We start from the raw sequence: 16,742 nt of genomic DNA, 5'->3' as shown, positions 1-16,742 counted from the left end.
GATCTGAAGGCAGCAGAGGAAACTGTGTGCCACACTGGGTATAACTTGAGCCCTGGAGACCTCAATGCCCACCCCCACAGCAACACGTGGGTTCTCTAACAAAGGCACACCCACTCCAACAAAACCATACCTCTTAACAGTGCCACTCCCTACGGGCCAAGCATTCAAACAGGTGTCTATGGGGACCATATCTCATCAACCACACACGCCCCTTTCTTTTGGCAGATGCTGGGGATTGAACCCAGGGCCTTACACATGCTAGACAAGAGCTTTACCATTGAACCAATAAATTTATCTCTAGTTATGGACACATAGCATCTTTGCCTACGTTCTTTGGATCCTAAAATGTAAAACATAATTTTGATTAAAGGTTACATATACATGGGAAGGACCAGATATGCTATGAATAAATGTACATAGGTCCCAGTGCAGAAAACAAACACAGGGGATCTGACATTCTTCAGTTGCTGAAAACTCAGGCTAAGTTGGGCTGACCCCACTTCTCCCCAACCTCTCCTCCTGTCTCTCCCCCCTCCCTGCTACCCTCCCTCAGTCGGAGAAAAAGGTAAGGAGTCATCACCAGTTTCTTTAAGTGGAGCCAAGGCCAGCCGATGTTTAAAGACACTGAAAGGACAAACATTAAAGCAGTGCCGGGCAGTAATCAGGCATCAGATAATGATTCAGACCACGAGGTCATGAAGCAAACGCCCTTCTAACATAGACCATTGCTTAAGCATGTCTAATGCTTCAGAAAGAGTTGATTTGCTAGTCTCCAGGTAGTACATCCAGATAATCACCTGTGTCTGGAGAAAGAGGCCATGACACCCTTAATGATTACTAATGTCGCTTTTCATTTCATTCCCTTCCTCCCACCAGAAAAACTTACACAGAACCAGGCGTTCTGACACACCCTTTTGGGTTGACTTATAGTAAACTTCATCATTCATAACACTAAATTTTCTGATCAGAAGACTTTACATCTTTGTACATCTTTTTGAACATACAATGCATGAGGCACAGAGCAAGCCCAGCAATGCACCTGCCAAGCCAGTGAGATGGCTCAGTGGGTAAAAGCACTTGCTGCCAAGACTGATGATCTGAGTTCCATCCCCGGGACCCACGTGACGGATGGACAGAACCAACTCCTGCCCTCTGGCCTCCACACTCCTGCCGTGGGTGTGTGAGGACGTTCTAATTACTTGGAAAAAATAAAAGGGGTGGGAAGGAGTCTTCCCTGTGTGGGGGTGTATGCTCTCCCAGTGGAAAGCTGGGGGTTTTGTTTGCTGGGGGTTTTATTTTGGGAACTGTCTCTAGGGATTTAAGCCACACACCTCTCATCATTCCTTTGTCTTGTTGTGCTTAGCAGGCTTTGCAGCAGCATCTAAGGACCCAACGTGGCGTTAGGTTACGGTTTTACATAAAGCTCTTCTTTTTCTTTTTAAACCATGATCCTGGGGATGAGACTCAAAGGTATTTCTACATAGTAACTAATTGGAGATGCAGGCAGGAAAAAAGTCTTTGTACAGTAATATCACTTATGCAATCAAAGCCACTTAATGTTGCAGGAATTTATTCATTATACGTAACCTATAAGTAAGCAAAGACTATCGTAATTTTGGTTATATATCAATAAAACTGTCTAAATGAACATGTATATGTGAAAACTGAGAGTTCTGCATCCATCTGAAGGCAAGCAGGAGAGTCTGTCCTCCTCAAGCTGCTAGGAGGAGCTCTCTCCCGAAATGGGTGGAGCCGAGCACAGGAGGAAACCTCCAAAGCCCACCCCCAGAGTGACTTCCTCCAACAAGGCCACGAAACAAGTTATTTGTAGTCATTCTCCCTGACTATAGTGATTGTAGGTGAATTTTATTTCTATCATTAACTGTTAGGAAGTTCTCTTACACATCAGCAATTGTCATATGTTTGCTTTACACTTTTTTTAAAGAGGAGATTCGACTAAAAACAATAAAGATGTTCTCTCTCTTTTTTCTCTTCTTTCTTTCTTCCTTCCTTCCTTCCTTCCTTTCTTTCTTTTTTTTTCAGATTTGAAGCAAACTTTCCTTGGATGGCTACTCAGTTAAATAATCAACCTTTGGAGCTGCTGGCTGTTATAATAATTATGTATCTCTTCTTTGTAGCTTAAAGTGAGGTAGCCAGAGAAAGAAAGCAGATCGGGAAGGTTGTTTATGCCAAAAAAGTACATCCAATGAAAATCTTTTCTTTACAGTTGGTGTGTGTGTGTGTGTGTGTGTGTGTGTGTGTGTGTGTGTGTGTGTGTGTGTATTCATGTGGCACCCAGGACAACCTTGGGTGCTGTTCCTTTATTGAGACAGGGTCTCACTTTGGTCTGGAGCTCACTAGACTATGAGGTTTGTTTTGTTCATCCTCAAGCCCAGGTTTCTGCTTTTCTTTTTCTCCTCAGCACTGGGATGCTAAACACATACCACCCTGAGCAGCTTTTTTTATCCATTTGGTGTGAGTTCTAGGGATCAAGCTCAGGTCATGCCTGTGGGACAATCAGGTTCTAATGAAGCTGTCCTGTCTTACCAGCCTCCCAAGGCCTTCTATTCCTTTTTCTTTCCTGTTTCCTGTTCCCAAAGCCATTTATTGGAAGATATGTTAGACTTTTGTGTGTCTTTCTGTTTAGGGTCAGGGGGTTGACAAGGTGTGGTGATTGCTAGTTTCTGCCTGGAGAGTCTTGCAAGGTCAGGGGTGGCCATTCTCTTCTTTTTCTTTTCTTTTTTTTTTTTATTAACTTGAGTATTTCTTATTTACATTTCGAGTGTTATTCCCTTTCCCGGTTTACATCCCCCTAACCCCTCCCCCTCCCCTTCTTTATGGGTATTCCTCTCCCCATCCTCCCCCCTTCTTTTTCTTTTTTTAAGTCTTTATTAGCCAGCCAGTGACACTCTCTCTCTCTCTCTCTCTCTCAGATTTATTTATTTATTTATTATATGTAAGTACACACCAGAAGAGGGCATCAGATCTCATTACAGATGGTTGTGAGCCGCCATGTGGGTGCTGGGAATTGAACTCAGGATCTCTGGAAGAGCAGTCAGTGCTCTTAACCACTGAGCTATCTCTCCAGTCCAGGGGTGGTCATTGTTAAATGTAAAGGTCATAGGAGAAAGAGGGTTTTATTCTAGTATTTGGATTTTATATTAGATGTTAGGTGCTCTACCACATAGCTGTATTCCTAGCTCCCTAGGCTGGCACTTTATGTTTCTAACAAGATTATCACTAATTTATCCATCCAGGTACAGATATGCAACAATAACTATATGGAGATGTATATTAGACTCCTGGAGCTGAATATCACTGTGCAGAAGATGGCTGATGGTTTGAGTATGGACGAGTGAAGACATGGGACAGAAGCCCAGCCAGTCAGACAGCCTCAGAGGATGCAGAACAGCCTGGGAACAGAGAGGAGGCTCAAGACAATGAAAACCGATACCACGGGAGGAAGCACTTCTGAAGGAGAAATGGATTCAGTTCCAACAGGCTTGGAGACATTTAGCAAAATATAAATAAAAAGATAAGACAACGTGCTAAGTAATCATTATTGAGGACCTTGCTGAGAACATATGATGCCAGGCTGAGGAACGTGGGGTATACCTACCTGGCAGGGCACCTAGCGCAGCACACTCGGGGCTCTGGATTTATGCCCCGCACCAGAGAGGGTAAAGGGAATAAGGACAGACTGAGAAGGAGAGCAAGAGAATCCTGCTTTCCTGAGACTCTGAGAGGGAAGAGCGAGTCTGGGTAGGCACTGTTGATGCATGAGTTTCATTTGGAAGAGGGGAGATGGTGGGACAGGCACATGTTGAGGGATCACGGGCTCGACTGAAGAATGAGACCACCTTTGAAAACAGTTTGTCAGTGTAACTTAGTTACATGATGTCACAGGGAATGTTTCAAATCTGACAAGATGGGAGGTAGGGTTTGGATATAGCTCAAGTGTGGTCTCCAAAGGTTGTTTGTTTCTTCCTTCCTTTCATTATTTTTTGTTCGTTAATCTTTTTTTCAGTCCAGTCTTTATACCCCTCCCTGTCTGCCCTCTGACTGCTCCTCATCCAATACCTCTGCCCCACCCTCCACCCCCAGCCCTACCTCACCTGTCTTCCCCATCCCCTGGGGGGTTAGGTGTGTCTTCTCTCACTGAGGCCACACCAGGCAGTCCTCTGCTGTGTATGTCAGAGGCCTCAGTCAGCTAGTATCTGCTGCCTGGCTGGTGGCTCAGTGTCTGAGAAATCTCAGGGATCCAGGTTAGCTGAGGCTGCTGGTCTTCCTATGGGGATGCCCTTCTCACCTTCTTCCAGTCTTTCCCTAATTCAACCACAGGGCTCCCTGGTTTCTGAACATCTGTTAGGTGTGAGTGTCTGCATCTCACTCTTTCAGCTGCTTGTTGGGCCTCTCAGAGGAAGGCTTTGCTAGATAGACTCCTGTCTCTCAGCACAATATAGCATTAGTGATAGTGTCAGGCCCTGGGGCCTCCCCTTGAGCTGGCTCCCATGTTAGGCCTGTTGCTGGACCTCCTTTTCCTCAGGCTCTTCTCCATTTTTGTCCCTGCAGTTTTTTCAGACAGGAAAAATTCTGGGTCAGAGTTTTTGACTGTGGGATGGCAACCCCATCCCTCGACTTGATGTCCTGGTCCTCAACTGGGGGGTGGACTCTACAAGTTCCTTCTCCCGACTGTAGAGCACTTTATGCAAGGTCCCTCCCTTTGAGTTCTGAGAGTCTTTCACCTCCCAGATCTCTGGTACATTCTAGAGGATCCCCCCACCTCCTATTCCTGAGGTTGTCTGTTTTTCTTCTTTCTGCTGGCCCTCATGGCTTCAGTCCTGTTCTGCTGCTCAATACTTGATCATACTCCCCTTCCCCCCGTCCCCATTCCCATCGTGGCTGCTTTCTTCTCCTTTCCAAGTGGGATTGAGACATCGGTTTACTTCCAGCTGGGGAGGTGTGGGAGGTGTGGGAACTTTAGGAGGTGGGGTCTGCTGAGGCAGCTGCCCTTAAATGGATGAATGGAGCTCATCGCAGGATCACTAGGCCTTCTTGAGAGTGAGCCTGAGCCCTGAGTGGTTTCCTTGGGTTGGTTTTGTGGTGTGGTCTCTTCCACATTGTTTGCTTTTACCTTGCTTTCAGAACCTAGGTGAGGCACCCAGGAAGGTGAGGCACCCAGGAAGGTGAGGCACCCAGGAAGGTGAGGCACCCAGGAAGGTGAGGCACCCAGGAAGGTGAGGCACCCAGGAAGGGCTTCACCAGGGTTCAACCAACACCTGCCCAAGCCCTTTGAGCTGCCAGAATTGTGAGCTAAGAAACTCACTTTCTTTGTAAAGTTACCATATCTTGGATATCTTATGAGAGTAGGAAATAGACTATTGCGATCGGTGTTCTTATAAAAAGGGGAAATTTAGTTATGCTTGTACGAACAGCGAGAACACCGTGTGAATCAGGGGTAGAACTTGGGATGATGTGACCATAAGCCAAGGATCACCAAAGATTGCCAGAAAGCCACCAGAACCTAGAGAAGAGGCCTGGGCCAGACATTACCCTGATGCCTTTAGGGAGAAGACTTTTTTTCAGAACCCTGTTTTTAACCTGAACCCTTAGGACCAAGAGACAATGCATCTCTGTGTTCAAGCCACTCTGAGGCAGTCATTTATGGAACTTTGTTGTTTCAGTTTTGGGGAAGGGGGACAGGGAGATCAAAGCAGGAGAGACAGAGTGGACTGGAGAGTTAGTTCAGGATCTGGTTTAGAGACGGTGGCGTATTCTTCTAGTGACCGTTGTGAGAAATGAGTTAAACTACATGGTAATGTTAGGCAGGCAATCTTTTTCGAATATGAAATATCTGCCATAGACTCTTATGGTCAAAGCCAGAGGATCCTGGTTGGTAATTCTATTGTGGAATGCCCTGGGAACTTCAGGAGGCAAAATCTAGCAGTAGGAAGAAGGTCACCAGAGATGGGAGATGTGTCCCTAGGGGTTCTTATCTTCTGGAACCCTCTCTTCTGTCTGTCTTTGCTTCTTGGTCTCCTGGTGTGAGCTACTCTGCTCTGCCTTGTGTTTGCTTCAGTGGCCTGAATAATGAGGAGCCAAGGGCCACCTCTTCCCTCATTTCCTTCAGGCCTTTGTCATCATTAGTGAAAGTCCTGATTGAGGCCACACCCAGGGTTCTGGTGGTGTGTTTCTCTGTTTCTATCTAGAGGTCATTTCTATATCCCACTCTTGAGACAACTCTGACTGTGAGTTTTTAAAAAAATTGATCTCTGCTCTGTTGCGTAAGACCAATAAAATCTAGTATCATTGCAGGGCTTAATTCATAATGCTCTCAGAGATAGCAGTTACGGTAAGCCGGCGGTATAAATCTGGGAGTATTGATGGAAAGTGTTCACACAGATGTTTTCAAGTACCTCAACTCGAGCAGCAAAGTGGGAGTGAGCAAGTAACAAATGGCATTCAACAGTCGTTTAACAAATTGATTTCCACTAAAATGAAAATGAAGAAAGATTCATATCTTGGCTGAATATTAATTCTTATGCTCTTTATAGCGGGCCGAATTAATCTTTAGGGTGAAATTCATAACTCAACCAAATGAACACTACACACGGCAACAGGAAGTTTATTCAACGAGACGAAGCTGTCGCTTGACTCTCGTTCTTCATTCGTTTTGGGGGACACCAATGTATTCCCACATGATGGCTACCATATTGACTTTGTAAGCGATCTCTGATGATTATCGTGCTAAAGGGATACAAAGAATGTTCTAGACAGGAGAGAGGCTGTTTTGTGTTAATGCCTAGAAAAATTGGGTATGAGAATCCAGGAGAATTAATGGTGATTCGTGGAGTGAGGAAGGGGGAAAGAGAAAGTACGTTAGCTACCTAAGCCGTGTGATCTTGGGGAACCCCTCCGGGGCTCTTTCCTCATCCTGAGCACAAGGTAAAGAGCCACCTGCTGTCCTGTGTGAAGGCATCCAGGAGAGTACACTGCAGTAGAAGCTCAGAGGACATAGGAGCGTCTTCCATTGAAGACTCTTAGCGAGGCAGTGTTTGGAGCATGGGAAGCATGGGGATTACGGAGCTGGGTGATCTGGATAAACATTTTGTCTCGGCGTCATTCCAGTGTGTGCTTAACCTATCACATAGTACTTACTAAACCTCCCCACACTTTTCTTTTTCGTCTGAATTTCTTATTGCCTGAGGTCGTGTATTGGTGGCAAGAGGTGCTATAAAAGGTAACATATGACAACATGACCCTGAGGACTACCAGTGGCCTATGTGACACATATTGACATATATAGAGATATAAATATAGATACAGATATAGATATTTTAAATCCATTTTTCCCGCAAGTGATTTTACTTTCTGCCTGCTAGATGCTCATTGAAACATATTGAAGATCTGAACAAAATGCTTAACTGTCATCTGCAGGAACTTGTCAGGAAAAATATCCAAGTTCGTTCTGTTCTGTCTACACTGTGAATATGGTTTGTACAATGCACAACCTGCCGAGAATTACACAGTATGGCGCCTAATGATGGCATAATGTAGCATTTCCTGGTCTCTTCCTCATTCTGCCTCTCCTGTCTCCAGGTGGAACGCTCCCTCCACAGAGCCTTACCTGGACAGCCTACATCCCATGCGGAGCCGTGAAGACCCCTAGTGAGGCATCTTTGTGGGAAGCAAAAGTAGTCAAGGAAGTTCTCACATCAACTTTGTTGGCGCCAGTCTTACCCAGAGTCAGGCTGACAGGTCCAGGCCGTGCTCTCTTTATCCTATAGTCTCATCTCCTAGGGCATCTTATGAATGTGAAACATGAGGAAATAAAAATGAGTCCCCTACAGAGAAAAGCCGTCGCACCTACCTGTAGGGGAAGACCAGGTGCTGGGGCCTGCCCTTCAGACTTGAGGCCTTAGCCAACGGCCATTTACAGTCACCCTGACTGAGGTGGTTTGAATGTTCTGGGCCCATAGAGAGTGGTACCATTAGGCTGTGTGGCCTTGTCAGAGGAAGTGTATCACTGTGGGGGTGGGCTTTGGAGGCCTCCACCTATGCTCAGGCTCTGCCCATTGTGGCAAAGATCTTTTTCCTAGCTGTCTGGGATGGCAGTCTTCTGGCTGCCTTTGGATCACAATGTAGAACGTTAGGCTCCTCCAGCCCCATGGCTGCCTGGATGCTGCCATGCTTCCTGCCATGACAATAATGGCAGGAACTGTAAGCCAGTCCCATTTAAACGTCATCCTTGGTCATGTCTCTTCATAGCAATGGAAACCCTAAGACACTAAGACATGTCACCACACCTGACGACGCCAGTGTCTAGGAAGTGACTACTACCACCTTTGTGACCTTCATCTTTTTACTGTCACAGCTACCAACCCCCAGGCCACATCTCCCATGTTACAGCTCCACTTCTCCGCACTTCGTTTGAAGTCTCTACTTTCCATAGCTCTGACACTTTTGGGCTGCAGCTGCTACTTAACACCCTTGTCTGCTGCTCACCCTTCTTTCTCTGAAATTCACCACTCTCTCCTGCCCTTTGATCAGAGCTCATGATGATCAGTGTGTTTTAGATAGCTTGGGTTCTTTCTTTCAGTCACATGTCCCTGGCAAAATCCTGACCTGGGATTTGCCTACGTCCCTCTTAAGCAAGTGGGCCTCACTGCCTTATGGCAGCCCCACCCCTCCCTAGTCCTCAGGAATGCTTGGTTATTACTCTTCCCCTGCAGCCAGCTCGCTCCCTCAAGCCTCCCAGCCTCCCACTGCTTCTTCCTACTTACTGTGAATGGTGAGTAGACTTTCGAGAAAACAAACCTTTCTCTTCTACCCCTGGGATCCCAACTCCCTCCCTCCCTTCTTCTGCTACATCCTCAGGTTCTGCTACCTAAGCTTCGCCCTTCTCTACCTGTCACCCCTCAAACACCTGATGTTAGCCAATCGTTTTCAGTAATTGCGCCAATGTCTGTTTTCATTGTCGAATCTCTGAAAGGACCTGATCTCTTCCCCACAGCAGTCATCGCTGTGAGAACTTCCTGCTTAGTTCTCTGTTCACCTGATCTCTGGTCTCCACAGAACACACTTAAGTCCCACAAAAGCAAGGACCGCGTCCATTGTAAGTCCCTAGCATGACGCTCGGAACCTTGTAGGTAAAGTGTTGAACTTTGGATTGACTGAGCCATCTGTAAGATTTTGGCTAAGTCAGTCATTTTTTGAATGTAAGCATCCTTTATTCCATTAAATATTTCTCTCAGATTTATAAAATGATTATGAGAAACACTGAGTCATTTCGTTTTGAAAACCGTATGTTTAAACTTAGGTGTTTCCATTTAGGTGGGTGTCTGTTAACTCCTTGCTATGGAAGATGAGGAAATTAGCATTCCCCACTTCCTTTTACTCCCCCCTTCCTGTTTTGACCATGTCATTATATATTGGTGACATTTGTAACATATAAACCTGTTCTGTAACTCTTATTAACTCAGTTATTTAATCTTATTTTAAAAATATTATTTTACAGGGTTGGAGAGATGGCTCGGTGGCTAAGAACACAGACTGCTCTCCCGGAGGTCCTGAGTTCAATTCCTAGCAACCACATGGTGGCTCACAACCATCTGTCATGGGATCCAAGACAATGACAGTGCACAGTGTACTTACACAAAACAAATCAATAAATATTTTAAAAATATTATTTTATGTGACTGTGTTTTGCCTTCATGTATGTCTGTGTACCACTTGCATACCTGGTGCCCATGGGGTGCAGAAGAGGGCTCTGAGCTCCCTGGAACTGACACTACAGAGCCGGGAATCAAACCTGGGTCTTCGGGAAGAGCCAATCATTGACCTATCGTTCCAGCCCCTTAGTTAATCTTAGTTTTCCTCTTTTTAAAGACTTATTTATTTATTTTATGTATATGAGTGCTCTGTATGTATGTACACTTGCGCCCCAAAGAGGGCATCAGGTCTCATTACAGATGGTTGTGATACCGGAAATTGAACTTAGGACCTTTGGAAGAGCAGCCAGTGCTTTTAACCGGGGAGCCATCTCTCCAGCCTCTAATCTTAGTTTTCTATTTATGTGAATTCATTTCTCACTATCAAAGAAAGAAAACTCCTTTTGGTAACTTTAAACCGTAAAGGAATTGACCAGAAGGCTGTTCCATAACTCAGGGGGGAAGTGCTGGGAATCTTGCCGCAGGGTAACAGCTCAGAGTGTGGTAGCTTGAAGGAGAAATGTCTTCCTTAGCCTCGGCCCTTGGAGCCGAGGTGGAACGTGGTAAGACGTGCTGGGTGTGGAAAGTTCGGAGGGCGTGGCTTCCCCAGAGGAAGTACGTCGATGGAGGTGGGCCTTTAGAGAGTCTCGACTAGGACTTGAAGTTCCAGGACACGAGTTCTCAACTTCCTTTTCCTGTTGTCATCCTTGCCATCCGCTGCCATGCTGCCATGCTGCCATGCCTCCGCATCACCACATCTTCCCATCATTATGGTGACGGACTTGTCCTGGAACCATAAGCCAAATAAAGCCTTCCTTCTGTGAGTTTCCTTGGGATGCTGCGCCCACGTGCTGCGCCAGCAGATGTGGCCTGGCCACAGCGCCACCCCCCCCCAACTCCACGTTCTCCCCCTCCTCCCCCCTCCCCTCGCCGCCCTACCCGCAGGCGCTCCCTCCACCCACACAAGTTGCCTTCTCTCTTCCCATGATCCTCCCTTCTGGCTTCTCTGGCACTCCTTCAGCCTCTTCGCTTGTGTTTGGATGACTTCTTGTCACTTTGTTCCATTTTGTTTTTCTCCCTGTGAGCAGTCTTTGCAAACGGTTCTAATGTAAAACAAATGAGTCCCCGCCACTCTTTTACTGTGTTTGAGAATTCAGCTTTTCCCACTTTAAAGTTGTAACACTTTCTCCCCTCAGCTCTTTCCTTTTTACTTTGGGAATATGTGGGGGAAAGGAAGGGACAGAGGGGGCTGTAGCTGTGAGAAAGCATTAAAACACATTCTGTTCTTTAGTTTAAAAGTTGTTTATTAAAGGTCTTAACTTGTAGCCTAGGCTCATCACAGACTTGTGATCCTCCCGTATCAGCTTTAGTATGGACAAACATGGACTACCAAACTTCACTGTTGTATATCTGGATTCTGTCAAATGATCTGTGTGACAGTTTTATCCATCTTGGAGCATGGCGTGCCTGTGTCCCAAGGCTCCCTTGTTTAGGATTATTCCATGCCCTTGGACTCTTACCCCCACCCACCCCAGCTCTCAGTTTACCCTAAGGGCGTGTTAAAGCAAATGGGCTGTGGCTGTCTCCTCCCATTTTATCCTTCTCTCCTTAGAAGCGATTCTTAATTGCTTCCAGTTCAAAGATGGATGGGTGCAGATTTCCCTCATCGATTTCTTTTTATCCTTAGAGCAAAATAATTGTCATTCAGAATTTCTGACTTCCTGCTACTATAGTCGATGGGCCTCGGGTGGTGGTAGTGAATGGCCAAGATTGCTGCAAGTCAAAGGTGGTGCCCAGAGATGTGCTTGCTCCCTACTCATTTTATTTGGCTGTTAGAAGGGAGAGTTTGTTGTTGTTGTTTGTTTGTTTGTTTTGTTTTCTGACTGATTGATTTTTAAGGCTTGTGGTCCGGAGACGTGTAGGTCTACCATCCTACATATAAACCCTTTATTTGCTTAACCCATTTCCAGACAGATTTTTCTGACACTCATGAACCAACAGTAATAAATGATGTCATGCCATAGATGTAGTCTTTCTGGTGAGAACAGAGGGACTTCATACATGTCTGCTCAAGTACCTTTCCACAACAGTCAGGGATAGAAGACTGTGATCAGGAGTATAACGGATTTTTTTCAAACCTTTTTTTTAAAATGATGGTTCTTAAATGATTTAACCTCCCTTGTAGCCTACCACCCACCAGAGGTAGTGAGAAAGAAAGAATGGAGGGGGTGGGGGAGTGGACTTGTTTAGAAAGGTTCTTTGGGGGGTTGGGGATTTAGCTCAGTGGTAGAGCGCTTGCCTAGGAAGCGCAAGGCCCTGGGTTCGGTCTCCAGCTTGGGAAAAAAAAAAAAAGAAAGGTTCTTTGGGGCAACTCCTGTCTGTGATGTCTGGAAATGGACAGTTCAGTTTGCAAGTTAGCAGGCAGTGACAGCTCAGTCCACTCTCAAACACTCCAGCATTTCAGTTCTGTAACAGTGGTGACACAACCTAGCAGAGACAGCCAGGCCTCAGCCTTGACTCGAGTCAGTAGGAGGGGCCAGGAGGAATGCCAGAAGTTCTGGACTTTGCTTCTCTCAGTGAAGCAAAGATCAGCAAAGACACGAGACCACAAGTCTTGCACAGCTAGCTCTGTGCTCAACCTCTGTCACTGTCCATCGAGTCCTATTTACACCCTCCAAACATCACGTGTCCTCCGTGTGTCTTGCCTCAGCACATGTGGCTGTCGGTCTGTGGAAGCTGCAGGAAACTGCAGCACACCAGCAGAAGTGTTTTTGGTGCGTTTCTCTATGGAGTCCCAACAAATGCAGACCCCAAAGGGTCTTAGAAATGCCCCAAAACACGAGCTTGCAGGGATATTTCAGACTTAAGCCACAATAGTTAGGGTTACTATTGCTGTGACGAAACGCCATGACCAAAATCAAGGTGGGGAGAGGGGGAGGGTTTCTTTGCCTTACATTTCCACTTTGTAGTCCATCACTGAAGGAAGTCAGGACAGAAACTCAAGCAGAAGTGTTCCCTAGAGACAGGAGCTGATGCAGAGGCCATGGAGGAATGCTGCCTCAGCCTGCTTTCCTGCAGAACTCAGAATCACCTACCCAGGGGTGATCCCGCCCACAATTTGCTGGGTCCCCCCCACATCAATCACCAATTAAGAAAGTGCCCTACAGGCTTGCCTACAGCTTGATCTTGTGTGTCTGAAAGGCTCCCTTTCCTCCAGTGACTCTAACTTGTGTATAGTTGACACAAAGCACACCAGCACATCCACCCAGTGTTACACGGGAAGCCTTAAAGCATGCGTGTTGGAGGCATCTCAAGGATGTGTGATACTAAAGCAGGGCTTCTCAGTCTGTGGGTTGAGACCCTTTGGGAGTTCAATAACCTTTCTCAGGGGTTGCCTAAAACCATCAGAAGACGCAGACATTTACATTACATTTCATAACAGTAGCAAAATTACGGTTATGAAAAGTAGCAGTGAAATAATTTTATGATGGGGGATCACCACAATAAAATAAGCGGTATTAAAGTGTTTGCAGCTTTAGGAAGGTTGAGAAGCAGTGTACTGGAGGTTGGGATATTCCCATCAGAGGTCAGGGTATCATCGCACAGTAACAAAATGGTCTTATTTCTACAGCAGGAAGCACCATGGGGTAGAGTTTCCGTTAACAGTCTTGCACATGCTTGTGTTTTCCCACCAAATGCCTTGGGGAAACTTGGTTTACAGAGCTTTCTGGGTTTCAGAATTAGGGATTAAGGATTTTAGACCGTATCATATGATGGCCTCCTCAGGATCCCTCGACACAAGCTAGGTTGACAGGAACAATTATTTAGACACCATTGGTAAAGAGCTATTCTTTTAGGCAAAACATAGACAGTGTTATCAGTTGCTCCAAGGGAGCTCCTGTGATTTTTGGAGAATTAAGCCATGATGTCAGGGTGGAGGGCATTCAGTTGTGTCATTTGTCACAGCAGAGGGTGTATCCCTCTCTTTGCACTAAATCTCTCTCAGGTTATGCCCAAGATTCTAGCCTGAGGCACCCAGAGAGTCAGCGTGCTGGAAGGAATCCAGGGGCCATAGACTCTTGGGGAGATGGGAAAAGCTATTACTGTATTCTCATAGTCATTTGATGTGTACTTTTTGAGCATGTTCTCTTTGCCAAATATTATAAATTCCATCTGCATAAGCTTTTATTGTTTATCTAATGTTTCATGTGCACTGATGCTTTTTACAACCCTGAAAGGAAGGTGCAGTAAATATTGTCATCCTGGTCGGACTGCTGAGGAAGCAAAGTCCTGCAGAGGTTAAGAGTCACTTTAAGGCACAGAAGTGGTTGGTATGAGACAAAAAGCCAGTTCTCTCTTCTGTGGTACACACGTAGAGGTTTGCACTTTGAGAAAACAAGAGTGAATGCATATTTTAATCTCATAACAGTAATCTGTTCTGCAGATCGTGGGCAGACATCAGATTCGATTGAAGTGGCTTTAGCAAATGTCTTCTCATAGAGCCTGCTCAGCCTGGGGTAGTTAATCAGATGTTTCTTGGGATAAAAGGCTGCCACGTGCCTTGTCTCTGCTCTGAATCCTTCTCAGTACCTGCATGACCAAGAGTTTATTTTCTTAATGGCTACAAGGCAGGCTGATGTCCCTCCATGGGAATTAGCATCCTTGTCCAAAGTCAGTATTGCTTCATAGACACAGCCCACGACCTATGTCTGAGAAGGGATCGAGAAAGCCCAGTTCCTCTGCCTGGACTGGGGACAACTCTGAAGGAGGACCCCTGATTCAGACCCTCTCTGGGGCTGGCTGAGTCGATGGTGTAATTTTGCCACAGTCTGTCTTTCCCTCCATCTCTCTTTGCCTCCTGTGAAAACTATGTCCAAATCCACCGCTGTACCTCAGAGTCTACTTGTTGGGAACTCGGAATGAAGAATGAGGACCTGGAGAGAAGTAGTAAGGTAGTACCTGGCAGGTCTTTACTATATGAGGAGATAGTCAGCTTTCTGGTCGCCTTTCTTCAGTCATTAATGAGAGAACAGAAAATGACCCCTTCTTGAATTTCACTGCCTCTTTTCACTGACTGAGAACACCCTAACATTTGCTGTCTCCGTGTATTTACTAATGTCCTCCCAATTTTTAATTTATTTCCAGATCTGAACAGCCAAGTCTGCTTGAACCAATATCACAGCTGAAATTTGTCGTAGGCCGAGGCATTTGCTGGGAACAGGAAATGGAGAACATTACCAGGGGAATGGAGTCCTTCTGGTAATGATGCATGGGGTTGAAATGATGTGAAAGGGAAGTCAGTTAACCATGTAAATTGAACAAAGGAGAACGCCATCATAATGACCCTAGGCCCTAGCATCCCTGAGAATAAAAAGGTCCGCATCAGAATGAGGTCACCCCAGCACTCACGGCATTGATCCAGTGCCTTGCTTGGGTTTGTCAACCTGGTTTGAGTCTCAGCCAGAGGGTAGGTTAGTTTCTTCTCGGCAGTCCTTTTACTCCTTGGAGGGCGAGAAAAAGAATAAAGTACCTCACGAGGGGGTTCTGAGCAAGAGCTTTTAAGGGAGGAGGATTTTGGACCCAAAGTTGATGACTTAATTTGAATCAGTTTCCAGGTTGGAGCTGTGGTGTCTGTAAGAAAAAGGAAGCAGAGAGGACAGGCTGGCGCTGGTGTCATTATGCCCCCCTTCCTGAATATTTCCTACCAAGCAACTGCTTTGGAAATAACAAAATGATTTCACTATGGAAAAAATGCAGAGCAAAGAATCCGGGGCTGTTTGATTGGCTAATAATGAACATAAAGGAGTCCGTGCTTGTTGAATGGCAGATTGAAATCCAGTGTGTATTCATGCAGATCTTATGGGGGGTGGTATTGGATTGGGCCACAAATTAGTGCTGGCATTAATGAGATGGAAGCTGTAAAATACGGAGTTCCAATAACCATGATCTCTGATAAGATCCAATTGAGAGCACCCAGACCATTCAGACAAGTCCTGTGTGAGAGCTGTGCAATAAACAACAGAGACATTCAAAATGGGGGAGGAGGCAGGATATGTAACCGACCGAGCTGGTATTAGAAAGATGGGTGAAAACGACATTAATGCGCAGCGAGTGACAGACATGGGCTTGCAGAGAATAATGATTTGTAGACACAGACACTATTTAGATTCGATGCAAACCATCGGAGAGGAGGCAGATGCCTCCAACGTGACAGGGATGTTTGTCCAAATCAGGCACTGCTCTGTGTCACTACCATTCCCGCTGACACCGACACTAAATGCTCCTTCTGGGTGACTATGTCATGATAGATACCACTACCCATGCCGTACCCATCTACCTGTGTTATCTGTTTACTTTCACAATATTTCCATGTGAATAGTAGAATATCTGTGCTCTGTTAGCTCATGATTTCCATGGCCACAGGAAGTAAAGTCTTGCTGCTTGTATGAGGTAACCTCCTCTTCCTATTAACTGCTTGTGACTTCTCCTATGTGACTTACTTCAAAGAGCACTGCCAGGTGCAAAATGCCCCCTTCCCAGCATCTTGAGATCTGTACGGCAAGTAGAACAAGCATGATCGTGGCAGCGCTAGATGAGCCTATTAAGAGGACTGAGCAGAAGACGCTGCCTAGCACATCTTAGCACTTAGACACCATTGGAATTATTGGATGACCTTCGCTTGCATAGCTTATCCCAGTCATTGTCCTTGTGTTTCCTGCTGAAATAGGCTACAGTGGTGACAACATCTGTCCATCTTTACTGAACCTGCTGGTTTCCCATGGTTCCATGGGTGGCTCTCGGGATTGCCTTCTAGGACTTGCTTCTGCAGAGTCGAATGGTATATCTCCTCTGGGTCCCATCATGCTTATCTTTTGCTCATTTCCTGTCCTTTTTAGGAAACCTTGGGTTACGCTAACTGTTTCTTATTGTGGTGATTTGAATATGAATTGCATCGGGAGACTTATGTGCTTGATCCATAGGGAGTGGCATTATTAGCAAGTGTGGCCTTGTGGGAGGACATTGTTACTATGG

At 45.8% G+C, this 16,742-nt stretch overlaps 1 long non-coding RNA gene across 1 annotated transcript in view; it reads left to right on the top strand.

The window, feature by feature from the left end:
- The window catches only part of LOC108352745 (uncharacterized), a 41,375-nt gene extending 25,839 nt beyond the window's left edge, over positions 1-15,536 (top strand). Inside the window, exons 2-5 of the long non-coding RNA XR_005493256.2 lie at positions 3,258-3,762; positions 9,518-10,530; positions 14,856-14,969; positions 15,319-15,536. This is a non-coding gene — a long non-coding RNA (uncharacterized LOC108352745). The remainder of the gene's footprint in view (positions 1-3,257; positions 3,763-9,517; positions 10,531-14,855; positions 14,970-15,318) is intronic.
- The last annotated feature ends 1,206 nt before the right edge of the window (positions 15,537-16,742 follow it).

Source organism: Rattus norvegicus, chromosome 14 (genome assembly GCF_036323735.1).
Source record: "Rattus norvegicus strain BN/NHsdMcwi chromosome 14, GRCr8, whole genome shotgun sequence".
Lineage (NCBI taxonomy): Eukaryota > Metazoa > Chordata > Mammalia > Rodentia > Muridae > Rattus > Rattus norvegicus.
Note: the sequence above shows the minus strand (reverse complement) of the source record. Positions and strands in the feature narration are given on the sequence as shown.